This window comes from Camelus bactrianus, chromosome 26 (assembly GCF_048773025.1).
Source record: "Camelus bactrianus isolate YW-2024 breed Bactrian camel chromosome 26, ASM4877302v1, whole genome shotgun sequence".
In the NCBI taxonomy this organism is placed as follows: domain Eukaryota; kingdom Metazoa; phylum Chordata; class Mammalia; order Artiodactyla; family Camelidae; genus Camelus; species Camelus bactrianus.
Genome location: NC_133564.1, coordinates 11976075 through 11988311, shown reverse-complemented (window position 1 = coordinate 11988311; position 12237 = coordinate 11976075).

The window sequence follows — 12237 nt, the reverse complement described above, 5'->3', positions numbered from 1 at the left end:
TTTTTGAAATATATAACCTAATCAAATTCATCTCAATCAAATTCATCAAGATTAACAGTTCTCACAAATAAACCAACAATATATGGCTTTCCCTGACATGAAAGAAACACGAAAACCCACTGGATGCTAATGGTTCAGACATCTCTGACTCAGGGACTTTTCTCATGACAGTACCTCTTCCTAGAGATAAGGTTCCTAAATGTGTGAGTTACAGCCCAGCCTGAAAGTCTGATGGAAGCCATGACTCTGCCCTTAAAGCGAAATAAATTATGTATATATTTTACACATAAAAATCACACACACAAATGCACAACTACAGATACAACTTCAAGGGGTTTATGCAAAACTCTAAAGCTGTATCACAGGTTTTGAGTGAAGAATTCCTAAACTCAAGCAATGGCTTTCTCTTTGCTAACCCCGTAACACACGTATCACTAAAGATATTAAACAACTGAAATGACAGGTTAATGAAGCAATATTTAGTCTTGCCACCCAGCTCGATGCTGGTATCTTCTACTCTGTTCCATGCCAGTCGGTTCCACTATGTCCTATTCTATACTATGGTGTTCTGGTTTAATTTTAAAAATAATAAAGCTGGTTTAACCCACTATGCCAATTTCAGATTTCAAGGTCAAATTGAAAACTATTGCTGTGGGCATGACAGCGGCGATCTCGGTACCATGACAGCAAGATGGCATGAGCTGTTGGTACATAACCTAAAGGAGACAGACAGTCCCTGGGGGGAGAGGGGTGGAGTAGACAAACAGCACTGAAGGGGTGGGAAAGCAGAGCCTTGGGCTCCTCCCGGCTTGTGAGCAGGCCTCTGGTGGACTCTGGGGAGGGAACACCCCCCACAAATCCACTCTTGGTGTTCACTTTTAAAAAGACTATTTAATTTGTATTTGCATAAAAATGAATGGTGGATGAGGGAAACATGAGACCCGGACAGCACTGTACCTCCTTGAAATAAAGCAATCTTGACACACTAGTCTTAAGAAAAAAATCTTTTCTTAGCAAAAATCCCAAATAACATAAATGGGAAATGAAAGCATTTCAGCAGTACATTTATACACTTATTTAAATTGACCTTGTTTCCAAAAGGATTTGAGAGGACTTCAAAAGGAATGATTTGTTTTTTTGGTTTGTTTTTTTTTTCAAATTAATTTGAAATGAAGTGCAGTGTTAATGAAACACTGAGAATGGTAGAAGAATGGTTCAATGATAATACTCTGGCACGCGCAAGAATAGTGTGTCTCGGAGTTCAAGGTCCTTAGATACAGACAGGCAGGTTCTAACTGTGATGAGTGCAACCTATATCATCAGAGCTACTTACCATCTGAAAGAAAGCCACAGTGGTGAGGGGGGGATCTTTGCTGCTGTTGGTTGTTTTGAACAAAGAGAAGACTAATCCCATTAAAAGGTTACAAAAGGAATAACCGCAGTGAGATTCCTATTTCAATTTAGAAACAGAGTGGTGAAAACATTCCTTGATTCCAGGTTGTGCAGGTTAGAGGGGAATCTGACAGTAACAATTCACACAACCAATAAGCAATCTGTACTACTTTAAAAAAAAAACAAAACACTGAAGTATAGTCAGTTTACAATGTGTCCATTTCTGGTGTACAGCACGCTTCAGTCATATGTACTGAAAATGTACTACCTTTTAAAAGGTGATCATTGCCACAAGAAAAAAATAGACCAATGAAAGGAAGATGAGGGACGTAGCACTGGGGAGAATCCAGGTAGCACTGGAAGAAATGGTGCAGGAATAGAAAATAATGGTTTAAAACAGATGTGGAGGAAACAGGCTTCTCAGAAGTTTTGCCTGTTTCAGAAGATTCAGATGTTTTTGATGGACCTATGTCACCAATCCAGCTGCTCAGTTTTTCTGGCAGATTATAGTTTGTGGTGAGTTTTAAATAAGTGAGCTGACTTTGTTTTAAAAGCAACTGTGACATCTCAATTTTGTCAAAAACAAAAAACAAAACAAAACGAAAAACACTTCCAGTAAGCATTATTTGAAGGTATCAAGAATAACTTGAGTTATAAGTAATCTGAGTGAGTTTGTAAGTGTTATTTTGAGAAAGAACATTATTATAAAGCTCCATGCATCTCAATGAAAGTATCTACTCACAAGAAAATGGTTTAAATACATGTCTACAGATATAACAAATGAGTTTGTATCTTGTGCTTTAGATAGGGAAATTTAATAAGTTTTGGCGGCCAGCTGTACTACAAATATAAAATACTTCTGAAAAAAACAATTATTCTTTGAAAATTAAGTAATTTAGATTAATAACCTATATAGATCACTTGACTGTATACTTTTGGTACTAACCTTTTCATTTGTTTTATTTCAGCAAATAGGAATATTGGAAGTAGCCCACCTTAAAAGCACAAAGGACACTGTTTCATTGCTTACATCCATAATTCTCAAAAATGTTCCCAACAGCTGCTATACTAAAGGTGCTAGTATGTCATATATCATAAATACTACAGTCTAGGGGAAAAGACATAAAGAATTTTTCGCATGAGAGCTGCATTTGAAAGCACAGAAGGGAAGGAGGGTATAGGGTCTGCAGGGGCAGGTGTACGTGTGTGGACCTAGAACATGGACCTATCCATCAAATACCTACCAATTAATCATTATGTTCTTTTTAAACCATTTTCATTTGATCTATTATAGAAACTGGTTTTCTAACACTTAGATTTCTGGCAGTTTACGTGAATATATGTCTGTAAAATCTCTACAACTAAACATGATTCTATCTGCAATATGTCCTTTACTTGGTTTCCCCCCTTGAGAGTTCTTGTTATTCGTTATTCTCAGTCTCACAGTGTTGTCTTGAGAGCTAAGCTCAGCCCCAGTCCCACAGCTGACTGCTTGGCTACCTCTATGCATTTCAGAATTCCAGCCTCTAGCATTTTATTCTAAGGCTCAGTTTTGTGCTTCTTCTTGAATATGACAAGGAGGTCTTGGACATGAGATACACCAATTTGGAAGTACACACAGTAATCCATTCAGCTTGTTTGGGTGGCTATGGCAGAGAAAATACTAATTATTTCTCAAGCCCTGTTTCCTTTTCCTCTAGGCAAGCAGCTAGATTATATCTCCAAGCCTCGCTGACAGTTACATAGAGCCATGTGAATGAGTCTCAGCCAAGAGAATGTGGGTACAAGTGACACATATCATGTCCAGATCTCCTAGCTTTGCTCCCCATTCCTTTATCTGTGGAAAACTCTAAGACCCTAAGAGCCACTAGCTAAAGGTGTCTAATCCCCTAAAGCTTGCATGGAGCAGGGTACCTCTGACACACTCCAGCATGACCTAAATAAACAGACCAGAATGTCTGTGAGAAACACGCCTGTCCTTGACAAGCCACTGAAATGTTGGGTTGTCTGTTTCAGCAGAATGTGTAATTGACTGCGATTAATATCATTTCTGAGGATTAATGGGATAGGAGGCTACGGCACACTGTTTTCTTTTAGTGAGTCTGCTGTGCTCTACAAGAAGACAAGAGCATGGACATTATGATTTTATAAACAAATAACAGTTCATGAGAGCAAACAGCTCAGAAGACTAAAGACCCCAGAAAAAGAGACATCTCAGATTTTAAAAAGTAAATATTCACACATAAATGTTAGTCCTGAATAAGACCTTAGAGAACATCTTGTTTTTCCTAGTTTCTTTTCAAAAGTGGAAACAAATGCTCCCTGTATTTTTTGTTGGTTTGTTTGTTTTTTTCTAGGGAACTGATTTCCAAGTTTTACTGGCACATAAATTTCACATTCAGAGATTCTCCTATGTACTTAAATGTAATATATTTACATCACTTTTGATTATGCAAGAAAATCTAATGAACTGCATTTGGCAGTTCACGAAGATAAAAAGAAAACAAAGCAAAACAACCAGATCATCCTATAGATTGGAAGAAAATATTTGCAAACTATATCTGGTAAGAGGTTCATATCTAAAATATATAAGGAACTACAACTCAAAAGTCAATAACAACAAAAAACTGAATAACCCAATTTAAAAATGGGCTAAGGAGTTGAATTGACCTTTCTCCAAAGAAGACATACAAATGGCCAACAGGTATATGAAAAATTGCTCAACTTCACAAATCACAAGGAAATGCAAACCAAAAATCACAAGATATCACCTCTTATTGGTCAGGATAGCTATTATCAAAAACACAAGACAGCAAGTGTTGGCAGGGATGTGAAGAAATTGGAACCCTTGCACACTGTTGATAGGAATACAAAAAGGAACAGCTGCTACTGAAAACAGTATGGAAGCTTCTCAAAAAATTAAAAATAGAACTACCATATGATCCAGCAATCCTACTTCTGGGTATTTATCCAAAAGAACTGAAATCAGGATCTCAAAGATACATTTATACTTCCAAGTTTATTTCAGCACTACTCACAATAAAGATTTGGAAACAAACTAAACGTTCCTCAACAGATGAACAGATAAAGAAAATGTGGTATTACAAACAATAGGACACTATTCGGTCTTTTAAAAAATGGAAATTTTGCAATATGCAACAACACGGAGAAACCTCGGAGATACTACGCTAAGTGAAATAAGCAAGTCACACAGAGGGAAAATCCACTTACAGAAGCTATCTACAATAACCAAATTCATAGACATAAAGAGTAGAATGGTGGTTGCCAGGTTCCAGGGTGGGGGGGATTGGGTACAAACATGGAAATTACTAGTCAATGGGCAAAAAGTTTCAGTTAAGCAAGACAAATAAATTCTAGAAATCCATGGTACCACATGGTACCTAGACTCAACAATGATGTATTATACACTTAAAATTTTAAGAGGGCAGATCTCTGGTGAACTGTTCTTATCATAATAAAACAAAAAGTAAAAAAAAAAAAAAACTAGACTACTTAGTATGTTCTACTCTCATTTTTAAAAACTACCTGAAGTTTAAAAAGGAAAGAAAGCAGAACTTCTCAAAAGTAGCATAGTAGATAGATTTGTAAGAACACGCTAGATTCTTCTCTTTTGCCCTATTGTCAAAATACTTGACAAGAGAGCAGGGAGAGTGGTTAGCTTCAGAATTGCTCTAGAAAAATCTTAAAGTCATCAATCGATTTTCATTGGGTTTCATGTTTATGTGGGTAACTTGGGAGGACCTGAGCGACATCGTGGAGCGGGGGTGAGCTTTCTCCCTCCAGCCACCCCTGGGGGCTGCCCTACTGGCAATGAAGTATCTTTATCCTGTTTTTCCCACTGAAAAAGAATAGAGTGTGGGGCTTGGCATTTACAAGTGGGCAACAAACAAAATTTTTCAAGTATGTCTTGACTAGAGTTCAGATACTGAGAAACTGATTTTGCTGAATCCTTAGTGACTGGTGAGCAAATTAAGCTCTATTCTAACAAGATACAGTTTCAAGGAGTACGACCTCTCTCTCTCAGTCTCTTTCCCTCTTTCTCTCTCTCATTCTCTCAAGAAAATTCTATTTGGAAAAGCTGAAGGACACCCATTTTAGTTTTACTGATGTCACACCTGAATTATCACAGTCACTTTCTTAATTTCAATATTTGATAAATACGCTTCTTTCCTCCCAGAGTCAATAATACAACGAAAACCGTTGGTACAGCACTGACGTATGAACCACACATTGCTTAAGGACAACTGAGAAACAGATGACTTAAGTCTTTATCATAAAGATGCTGACGCAGTCAAATTGGAACCTAATTTAACTGAGTTATTGATTGGAAAAGCAATTCTCTCTCAGAAACTGCCCTTATTCTCAAACTCCTTCTACGCCTTTAAGGAACTTTCTCCTGCCATTTCCTTGCAAGGATGTTGATGGCTGGAAAATGCAGAAATGAACTGTCACCAGTACTGAGAGCATATTTGTTCAAACAATGTTTTGTTACATCTGATAAAAGACTGTAGCTGAAGAGATTTTTATTAACTTCAAAAAGTGTCACTTTTTTCCTAACAGAGGCACCAGAACCACCAATTAGTCCTTCCAAATATAGTCGGAGTGCTACCAGGGAGTTCTCTGAGCTTGTGAGCAGTGATGACGGTAACCAGTCGGGGAGGTAGTTAGGGAGTCTACCTGGGAATATGTATCAGGCAGGTTTCCGACATCGGAGGTTTTAGAGTCTGGATAACAAGCCTGACAGGACAGCACATCGTGGTCTGTAGATTATTTACTCAGCATGTGATCACTAGCTTTAGCAAAAGAGGGGAAAAAAGAGCAGAAGTCTGAAGTTTAGCTAAAGTTTAGAAGAGAAAGTGGGCCAGAGAGCTATTCCTGCTGTCAAAAAAGCAAAGCGCGCAGCTATACTTGGAGTCCGTGGGGCGGGAGAGAAGATCTGAAGCCTTTTGAACAGCAAATGGCCCTGAGCAGTATTCCGCCTATTTGCCTCCCCAATGGAAAGTTGGAGAACAATTAATGTTGGGCATTTTTTCCTACAGTGTGATGAATTTTCAAAGTCAAAGCTATTTGGCAGGCATGGCTATTTGGGGAAGGAATTTGGGGCAACCCTGTGTGCAGTTTTTACCCTATAAATTCTATTATCAATCACAGAGGCAAGAGCGGAGAAAAATGGTCATTTTCCTGATCACAGCTTTTAAAAGAAAAGGGGGGTGAGGGTGGCCCATTCTTCCAAAGTCCTTTGTCAGAGAAGCAAAGAGAAAAGTCAGTTGAAATACATCTAGTGCAAAAGAACTCATCCAGGTCATTTCTGAAACACAGATCATGCGCTTGTAACGGTGTCTAATAAAACTGTCGAACACGTGAATATGCTGTTAATGGAACTTGAGAATTTCAAAAGCATTTTAAATTATCTAGCCATTCCAAATATTAAATAATCACTGTTTTTGCGGTCCTTGTTCTAAAATACCATACCAAGACTTAACTAATCCCCATCTAGGCAAAATAGAATCAAACATTGCACAGAACAGTTAAAGCAGACATTTCAAATGCCATGTATTCTTCAATTTTTGTGCTTTTGAACTTTTCAACCACGGTCCCAATGCTATATTTTCATAGTACAGAAGCATGGCAATATTCACTAAGTCACAGTAGAGGTGTTATTAAATGTTCATAGCATATATTTCCCTAGATCCCTTTGATGCTGCCGTTCTAAAGGTCATGGCAGTCCCCCAGATGTATAACGCCAGAATTTTATGTATTCATTTCCTATGCTAAAATGAAAATAATTTTTTTAAAAGGGTGAAACGTAAAAATAAATAAAGTTTAAGTCTAACCTTAGGACTCTTTAAGCATGTCACAATCATTGCACTTTTTTTTTTTTTTTTTTTTTTACTGACCACATAGAAAATGACTACTTTGCATGCACCAGACAGAATTGCAATGCCATTCTCAAGCACAGTGTAAAATGCACCACCCGTTACACCCAACTGGTGAGCTACACACACACACACACACACACACACACATTTTAAAAGGATCCAACTTGACTTTAGCTGGATTGGGGCCAGTGTGAGGCTTCAGGTGAATAAACTTTTGTTTTAAGACCGCAGTAGAGAACTTTTAACCTGGATGAGTGTATCCAAGTAGGGGGTGCCCTAGAGAAAAAGTGGTCTCAGCCAGGCATCACCAGAAAGGGTAGAAAGAACGCTGTTTTCTCCTCTGCAGTTTCTGGGGACCTGGATGAGACGCTCTGGGACACCCCACTGTTTCAGAGCTTGCAGGCGGGATCCTGGGGAAATTGGCAAAGGGTGAGAGCTTTCACCAAAGTCAGTTTTCCCAGACCTCTGCTGTGGTGCCTGGTCAGGAGGAAAGTCAAATTTCACATTGTCTCTTCCTTTCCAAATACAGATCGTCAGGAACAAACATTTGTGAGAACTATGTCTTTGAACTGTGACTCGTGACGTAGTTTTCAGTTGCCCACTGGTTGCGACCCTTTCTTTCCCAGGGACAGATGGCTACGTCTGCTTCTCTATCTTGTTTTGTGTCCTGAGAATCTGTCTTGGCAATAGTCGGGTTGGGGACTGCCAGATATAATCATGCCCAAACATGGGCTGAACCCCATCTTCAACAAGATGTGGCTGGACAGAAGTGTGGGTTGCGCTCCATTTGCAGCTGGGGTGCAACTGGTTGTTGCCAGCTCTCGGGGAATAGACTTCCCTTTGTCTGTCCTTAGGGGTGACTCTGGATCTTGGGGGGGTACTATCTTTTGCACCTTTTGGGGGGATGCCTCTTGCATCCAAGAGGTTGTTCAGTACTGCCAGGAATATTTACTGTCTGTCTCGGCTAAAATGTGACCAGAAATGTGAAAAGATTTTTTTTCTTTTATTAAAGTAGCTCTAGGGCCAAAAGTTGGCCAAATTGCAAGCTGATACCTAGAGCCCAACAGGGATTGTTTTTAGGCCTCCTCTCTTATGCCAAAATGAAACTACGTACCATAGGGAAGGAAAAATAATTTTCCTTCTACTCTTCTCGTTTCCTGGCTGAGACTCCCCCGTAATAACAGACAGATTAACAGGGGAAAAACAAAGAGAAGTTTAACAACATGCATACATCCTGTATACATGAGAGAGACCCAGGAACTAAGTAACTCCCTGAAATGGAGACCTAAAACACCATCTCCACCTACAAACAAAAGAAAGTTGGGGGAGGGGATGTGATGGGAGGTTCCCAGGAAAAGCACAGTAAACAAGGGTATGACTGTTATGCAGATTTAAACTGGCATCATCTCCATTATAAGAGTTTCTAGAGATTTGGTCATCCTTTTCCTATAGATGGAGACACCCTCACAAACGTAGATTTCCCTTCTCTCTAATGTCTCTTACAAAAGGATAAATTCTACTCGGTTTTCAAAGCTGCTCCTGTGTCTGCTGTTTCTTAAAAATAAACAGTCTAAAATAAACCCTATGCCAAAGGGCATATTTTGAGGTGACAAATTCCTCTCCCCCGAAGTATCCAAAGAGCAAGAAAAACATTCTGAAGCCTTTGAAGAAGGATTTAATTACTAAAACATCCCAAGACACCCAGCTCTAAACCTAGACCATGAAAATCTTTTGAGTTCCATCTTAGTTAAAGATCTTCTCCCTGATGTAAAAAAGCAAAGTGAGGGTAAGTAGTTGGACAGGTGGGTCAACCCTGGTAGCATTCAGATTGCAACTCAATTCTTTGAGGAATTAAAAACAATTGTCCTAGAAATTGAGGAAAACTTGTGTAAGTTGTCTTACAAATTGAGTCTTTACAAGAATAGAAGCAGCCCACCTAATCCTTTTTACCAGTCCTCAGACCTCCCCTACTCATCTCAACAGGCTTGTAGGTACTGTAAAATTCTAGACTCAGGAGACAAAAGTTTTTCTTGGGGAACTTGCATTTTCTTCCCTGCACCTCTGAGAGGTAGTCCTGCCTGGTGTTCCCTAGGAACCAAGGTAATTTTTATCAGAAGAAGGAAAAAAAAAAAGTGGAGGGGAGGAGGCTATTTGGAAACCAGGCAACAAAAAATCCTCAAAGTCTCTTTCACAAATACTAGTAAAAAGTTCAAGTCATCTGAGCAGGTAACTTTAACTTATTCCATCTACCAGAAACACAATTTGGATCCAAATGTTCTTTTACAAACTAGTGAGTTTTGCATGACCACAACAATCTCATGGTTAAAATTTTTAAATGAAAGCTATAACATCTCTATTTGCTTCTGTCTGTAGGTTTATATGTCTATGTGTGTATGTTATAGATGTGTAATATTTTTCTATTTTTAGATAGTATTTCCAAAATTGCTTTTTTTTTCTCTGTTAATGCATGGAAAGACAATGCCCCGTAACTCTGATAACTATCGTTGAATCTACTGCTGAGGCCATACTGCACAGTAGTCCCTAGGCTTTCTTGCTAAGGTGGTTTTAGGTGACAGAATTGCCTTAGATTACGTCCTGGCTAACAATGAGGAGTCTGTGTCATAGCAAATACCTCCTGCTGTGCCTCCATCAACACTTCTGGCATTGCAGCAAGTACAAGGAATGAACAAACTAACCACTTGGCTAAAACAGGTGATGCCCTTCAGATATTTTCTTTGCTTTATTATACTGGTTTGGTTCTTGGGGGCCCTGGCTAAGGAGGATACTTCAGTCTCTTGGTATTCTCCTCCTAACAGTTATCACTGTAATCTCCCTGCTGGGCTGTGTTCTCTCAAAGGTCTCAAATGCATGTTCACAGCCATCAGCAGTACGTCAGATGGTCTCATCACTGCCCTTGGAGAAACAGAAACAAGATGAACAATGTGAATGAACAGCAAAAACCATTCTTCCACGGATCTGACATCATAACCAATAAGTTTCACAACAAGACAAGAGCAACTGAACTCTGATGGTGACCGAGAGTGGCACTAAGGCCAGTACATGGTCAATCTCTCACATACGAGAGGATGACCAAAAAGGGGAACTGTTAAATTAAACAAACAAGGAGGTCATTAGACTGAGCTGGCTCTAATGCCGTGGCAGCCATGTAAATAAACCAAAATTTAAGCCAGCAAATGCCTCAGTTTAGGAAATCAAATCACTGAGGATGACCAGTCACAAAGAGCCAACAAGACTGTAAGATACAGCCAATCAACCATTTCCTTACTTTGTTTCTGCCTTTTTTCCATAAAAGTGTCTCCCAGGGTTCTTGTTGGTGGAGCGTTCCTAAACACTTACGGTTTGGCATTGCCCAATTTGAATCCATTCTTTTGCTCAAAATGTTAAACTCTTAAAAATGTTAACATGCCTCAGTTTATTAACAGTACACAGTACATCCAGCAATTCTCCAGCATCACGGAGCACATAGTGCAGTTTCCAGCCTAACTTTTGCTCTCCTGTCTGATTTGCAAGTCCATTAATTTGTTCAGAAAATATCTGAACAGCTAAGCATATTCCAGGAATCTCAGAGATCTCTTTTTTAAGCAGTTTGATTAGAATACTAGCAGAAAATTAATGACTTAAAACAAATGAAAAGAAGGATCATAGGAACAGAAGCAAGTTTGGGGCCATTTTTCATTCACTTACGATTCCTGAGATGAGTCATCACTTTAACAGAAGAGCACTGGACTTTAACTCTTTGTGAACCTGATCTGTACCTGTTTTCTTCAAAAATGAAAAGTCATTTTCATCCTCAAACCATATGGAAACAGAGCAGAACCCTGTGCAATCCTCCCTGGTACAAATCCGTGTTTGTGGGAAATAGGCTTCTTTCAGCCTCCTTGACCTTCCCTGAGTTGCAAAGGGTAGATTCAAACAGTTGCTAATCAAGGAAGGGAGGGAAGGCAGAGACCAGAGAGGAACAGTCAAGAAACGCTGGTGCAGCCTTGGGGCAGGGTCCCCGTTCCTCCTCAAGGAACATACATAACTAGACCTTTGAGTTCTTCTGCAGGAACTAAGGCCCCTACCCAGGTAGAGGATGGCAATTTCAGGCTGAGCACAAGATTCCTGGAGCACCAACCAGTTACCTCCGCACCAACCAACTGGAAGAAAATCACACACCCTGCAGCCCTCACCCCAATTCTGCTTGTAAAATCTTTTCCCCCCAAACCATCGGGGAGTTCAGGTTTTTCGAGCATTAGCCACTTGTCGTGCTAGGCCATGCAATAAACCTCTCTCTGCTCCAAACTCTCTGATGTTTGGGTTTGTTTGGCCTCATGCTGCGTCAGGCACATGAACTTCTGTCTGATAACAATTTCTCTCCTCTGCTGTTTTTTCTTCATTGCATTTTGCATTACATCAAATCATTATTTTTTGGATTTCTTTTACTTGTTCCTGCCTTTCATCTGGTGTTTTTAGATTACCTTATATTCCTTCATTCCCCAGACTTGATTTGTTTTTTGTTTGTCTGCTTTGTTTTGGGGGAGGAGGTAATTAGGGTTTATTTATTTATTATTGTTTTTAATTTAACTGGAGATACTGGGGATCAAACCCATGACCTCGTGCATGCTAAGCATTCAGTCTACCATGGAGCTGTATCCTACCCTCTACCCAGCCTTTGTTTGATTAATCCAAAAATATTCACTTCAAGTCCAATTAGCATGTTTTTATTCTAGACTCTTTCTTTATTTCTTCCATGGTAGTTAAAAAAATTAGCTGGGCACAGAGACACAAAGAATAAAGACTGTATTTACCAGAACTCCCTTGCATTTATGTACAGTTATGTGACTATGTCCTGGACAATCAAATGTAAATAAAACTGTGACTTAGCAGTTTTCTAGACACTTCTGGAAAAAAAGAAGTAGAGTGCACATCCTTCTTCTTCTCT